Source organism: Scyliorhinus canicula, chromosome 28 (genome assembly GCF_902713615.1).
Source record: "Scyliorhinus canicula chromosome 28, sScyCan1.1, whole genome shotgun sequence".
NCBI lineage: Eukaryota > Metazoa > Chordata > Chondrichthyes > Carcharhiniformes > Scyliorhinidae > Scyliorhinus > Scyliorhinus canicula.
The window spans coordinates 15,816,884-15,822,883 of record NC_052173.1 but is presented as its reverse complement, the minus strand read 5'-3'; positions in this window follow the sequence as shown (position 1 = coordinate 15,822,883).

Below are 6,000 nucleotides of genomic sequence, written 5' to 3'. Positions count from 1 at the left end.
TACAGAGAGAGAGACTAATACAGAGAGAGAGAGAGATAAATATACAGAGAGAGACTAATATACAGAGAACATATACAGAGAGATAGACTAAATATACAGAAGACTAATATAGAGAGAGACTAAATATACAGAGAGAGAGACTAAATATACAGAGAGAGAGAGAGACTAAAATATCCAGAGAGAGAGAGAGACTAAATATACAGAGAGAGAGACTAAATACAGAGAGAGAGAGACTGAATATACAGAGAGAGAGACTAAATACAGAGAGAGAGTGAGACTAAATATACAGAGAGAGAGACTAAATATACAGAGAGAGAGAGACTCAATATACAGAGAGAGAGAGACTAAATATACAGAGAGAGAGTGAGACTAAATATACAGAGAGAGACTAAATACAGAGAGAGAGAGAGAGAGAGACTAAATATACAGAGAGAGACTGAATGTACAGAGAGTGAGAGAGAGAGACTAAATAAACAGAGAGAGAGAGAGACTAAATACAGAGAGAGAGACTAAATATACAGAGGTAGAGAGACTAAATATACAGAGAGAGAGAGAGGGACTCAATATACAGAGAGAGAGACTAAATATACAGAGAGAGAGAGACTAAATATACAGAGAGAGAGACTAAATATACAGAGAGAGAGAGTCTAAATATACAGAGAGAGAGAGAGACTAAATATACAGAGAGAGAGACTAAATATACAGAGGTAGAGAGACTAAATATACAGAGAGAGAGAGAGGGACTCAATATACAGAGAGAGAGACTAAATATACAGAGAGAGAGAGACTCAATATACAGAGAGAGAGACTAAATACACAGAGGGAGAGAGACTGAATATACAGAGAGAGAGACTAAATATACAGAGAGAGACTAAATACACAGAGGTAGTGAGACTAAATATACAGAGAGAGAGAGAGAGAGAGACTCAAGATACAGAGAGAGATACTAAATATACAGAGAGAGAGACTAAATATACAGAGAGAGAGACTAAATATACAGAGAGAGAGACTGAATATACAGAGAGAGAGAGAGAGAGACTAAATAAACAGAGAGAGAGAGAGACTAAATATACAGAGAGAGAGACTCAATATACAGAGAGAGAGACTAAATATACAGAGGGCAAGAGACTAAATATACAGAGAGGGAGAGAGAGAGACTAAATAAACAGAGAGAGAGAGAGACTAAATAGACACAGAGAGAGAGAGAGACTAAATAAACAGAGAGAGAGAGAGAGACTAAATATACAGAGAGAGAGACTCAATATACAGAGAGAGAGACTCAATACACAGAGAGAGAGAGAGACTAAATATACAGAGAGAGAGAGAGACTAAATATACAGAGAGAGAGACTAAATATACAGAGGGAGAGAAACTAAATATACAGAGAGAGAGACTAAATATACAGAGGGAGAGAAACTAAATATACAGAGAGAGAGACTAAATATACAGGGTGAGAGAGAGATTATATATACAGAGAGAGAGACTAAATATACAGAGGGAGAAAGACTAAATATACAGAGAGAGACTAAATACACAGAGAGAGAGAGACTAAATATACAGAGAGAGAGAGACTAAATATACAGAGAGACTAAATATACAGAGGTAGAGAGACTAAATATACAGAGAGAGAGAGAGAGAGACTCAATATACAGAGAGAGAGACTAAATATACAGAGAGAGAGAGACTAAAATACAGAGAGAGAGTCTAAATACAGAGAGAGAGAGAGAGAGAGAGAGAGACTAAATATACAGAGAGAGAGACTGAATATACAGAGAGAGAGAGAGTAAAATAAACAGAGAGAGAGAGAGACTAATATACAGAGAGAGACTCAATATACAGAGAGAGAGAGAGACTAATTATACAGAGGGAGAGAGACTAAATATACAGAGAGAGAGAGACTAAATATACAGAGAGAGAGAGACTAAATATACAGAGGTAGAGAGACTAAATATACAGAGAGAGAGAGAGGGACTCAATATACAGAGAGAGAGACTAAATATACAGAGAGGGAGACTAAATATACAGAGAGAGAGACTAAATATACAGAGAGAGAGACTAAATATACAGAGAGAGACTAAATATACAGAGAGAGAGACTAAATATACAGAGAGAGAGACTCAATATACAGAGAGAGAGAGAGAGAGAGATAGACTAAATAAACAGAGAGAGAGAGAGACTAAATATACAGAGAGAGAGACTAAATACACAGAGGGAGAGAGACTAAATATACAGAGAGAGAGACTAAATATACAGAGAGAGAGGGACTACATATACAGAGAGAGAGACTAAATATACAGAGGTAGAGAGACTAAATATACAGAGAGAGAGAGAGAGAGAGAGAGACTCAATATACAGAGAGAGATACTAAATATACAGAGAGAGAGACTGAATATACAGAGAGAGAGACTAAATATACAGAGAGAGAGACTGAATATACAGAGAGAGAGAGACTAAATAAACAGAGAGAGAGAGAGACTAAATATACAGAGAGAGAGACTAAATATACAGAGAGAGAGAGAGAGAGAGACTAAACATACAGAGAGTGAGACTAAATATACAGAGAGAGACTAAATATACAGAGAGGGAGACTAAACATACAGAGAGAGCGACTCAATATGCAGAGAGAGAGACTAAATATACAGAGAGGGAGACTAAATATACAGCGAGAGAGACTAAATATACAGAGAGAGAGACTAAATATACAGAGAGAGACTAAATATACAGAGAGAGAGACTAAATATACAGAGAGAGAGAGAGAGACTAAATATACAGAGAGAGAGACTAAATATACAGAGAGACTAAATATACAGAGAGAGAGACTAAATATACAGAGAGAGAGAGAGAGACTAAATATACAGAGAGAGAGACTAAATATACAGAGAGAGTCTAAATATACAGAGAGAGAGACTGAATATACAGAGAGAGAGAGAGAGAGAGAGACTAAATAAACAGAGAGTGAGAGAGACTAAATAGACAGAGAGAGAGAGACTCAATATACAGAGAGAGAGACTAAATATACAGAGGGAGAGAAACTAAATATACAGAGAGGGAGACTAAATATACAGAGAGAGAGAGACTAAATATACAGAGAGAGAGAGAGATTAATATACAGAGAGAGACTAAATATAGAGGGAGAGAGACTAAATATACAGAGAGAGAGAGACTAATTATACAGAGAGAGAGAGAGATTATATATACAGAGAGACTAAATATAGAGGGAGGGAGACTAAATATACAGAGAGAGAGAGACTCAATATACAGAGAGAGAGACTAAATACACAGAGAGAGAGAGACTAAATATACAGAGAGAGAGAGAGTAAATATACAGAGAGACTAAATATACAGAGAGAGAGAGAGTTAGAGACTCAATATACAGAGAGAGAGAGACTAAATATACAAAGAGAGAGAGACTAAATATACAGAGAGAGAGACTAAATACAGAGAGCGAGAGAGAGACTAAATATTCAGAGGGAGAGACTGAATATACAGGGAGAGAGAGAGAGACTAAATAAACAGAGAGAGAGAGAGACTAAATATACAGAGAGAGAGAGAGACTCAATATACAGAGAGAGAGACTAAATATACAGAGGGAGAGAGACTAAATATACAGAGAGAGAGACTAAATATACAGAGAGAGAGACTAAATATACAGAGAGAGAGACTAAATATACAGAGAGAGAGAGAGACTAAATATACAGATCTAGTGTAGAGATTAGTGGCAGATTATATGTTAATTAACAACTGTGTATTATATAGAAGTGGGCAAACTACTGCCCGCCAAAGGTCTTTATGCGGCCCACCAAGATCAAGTCATAAATGTAAATAAAAAATATATATATTTTTTTTCATAACGTTAATGGGGGTGGGGGGGGGGGGGGCTGTTGGGTTACTGGTATGGGGTGGATACGTTGACTTGAGTAGGGTGATCATTGCTCGGCACAACATCGAGGGCCGAAGGGCCTGTTCTGTGCTGTACTGTTCTATGTTGTATGTTCTATCTGAGGCGCCCAGAATCATAACCGGGTGAAGCGCCATTTTTGAAAAGTAGAGAAAAAGAGGGCTAAAGGCAGGATGCCGCCGGGGGAAGCGCTGAGGTATATGCCGCACGCTAATTGGTTACAACCGGGACTATTAATTAATATACTATGCGGCCCTTTAAAATTGTGAATTTCTGAATGTGGCCCTTGGACGGAAAAGTTTGCCCACCCCTGGTCTAGATCAACCACTAGAGGGAGCTAGAGTTACAAGTATAGAAGACATTGATGCGAAGCCTTGTGGGGGGAGAAGTGAAGGAAATAGCGAGAGTACAGACTGAAAGAAAGATAGTGGGCGGTATTCTCCGCTCCCGATAAAAATCAGGATGGCCGTTGTGAAATCGGCCGAGGTTCATGACGGCCTCGAGGACCGCTCCCCACACCTAATTCACCCCCACCCGGGGAGCTAGGAGCGGGCCTCCTTCTTTCCCAGCAGCGACCTTGTCGAGCCGGAAATGACGCGCAAAACGGTGCATTTGTGAGGTCATCCGCGCATGCGGGGTGTGCCGGTTCCAACCCGCGCATGCGCGGATGACCTCATCGCGCAGACGGCGCGAACCGCGCATGCGCAGTGGCTGTCTTGCTCCTCAGCCGCCCGGCAAGACGTGGCGGCTTGATCTTGCCGGGCGGCGGAGGGGAAAGAGTGTGTCCATTTTGGACACTGGCCCGACGATCGGTGGGCACCGATCGGGGCCTGTCCCCTCACGAGCACAGTCGTGGTGTTCCCGTGCCAATCGGGCCCCTAGATGCCCCAAACGGGCATCTGGCGCCCGTTTCACGAATGCAGCGACCAGGTGTGGTTGCTGCCGTGTTGGAACGGGCGTGAAGGGCCGGCCCATTGGGCTCGGAGAATTGCCGTTCGCCGTAAAAAATGGCGAGCGGCGATTTTTCCGAGCTGGGGGGGAGAGAATCGCGCAAGGGGGACGTGAAAAATGTCGGGAGGCCCTCCCACGATTCTCCCACGCCATGTGGGGAGTGGAGAATTCCACCCAGTGTGAGTGAGAGCAAATCGTAGTTAATGTAGTAATACAGAGAGAGAGAGACTAAATATACAGAGAGAGAGAGACTAAATATACAGATCTAGTGTAGAGATTAGTGGCAGATTATATGTTAATTAACAACTGTGTATTATATAGAAGTAAGCGTTGAATCCAATTAAGTAGTGCTTTGTTCAAATTAATTTGGGCGGCACGGTAGCACAAGTGGATAGCACTTTGGCTTCACAGTGCCAAAGTCCCAGGTTCGATTCCCCGCTGGGTCACTGTCTGTGCGGAGTCTACATGTTCTCCCCGTGTCTGCGTGGGTTTCCTCCGGGTGCTCCGGTTTTCTCCCACAATCCAAAGACGTGCAGGTTAGGTGGATTGGACAAGATAAATTGCCCTTCGTGTCCAAAAGGGTTCAAAGGGGTTATTGGGTTACGGGGATAGGGTGGAGGTCAGGGCTTAAGTGGGTCGGTGCAGACTTGATGGGCCGAATGGCCTCCTTCTACACTGTATGTTCTTAAAGCTATTTTGTGGCCTTTGTGAACATTACACCAACCATCCTGAATTGAGCAACACAAAGTACAGCACGAGAGAGAGCGCAAATATACAAAGAGAGAGAGTGTAAATAACAGAGAGAGAGCGGGAGAGAGCGAATAAATCACAGAGCGAGAGAAAGAGAGCAAATAAATAACAAAGAATGGATAAATAACAGGGAGAGACGGAAAATAATTAACAGAGAGGGAAAGAGATGGAGAGAATAAATAACAGTGAAATAGAGAGAGAGAGAGCAAACAACAGAGAGAGAGAACAATTAAGCAGAGAGAGAGACAAAGAAGAAACAAAGAGGGAGAGAACAATAATAAATAAACAGGGAGAGAGTGAGAATATACAACAGAGAAAGAGAGAGAATAAACAATTGAACAGAGGGAGAGAGTGCAAGAACGAGAGAATAAACAACACAGAGAAAATATCTAAACAGAGAG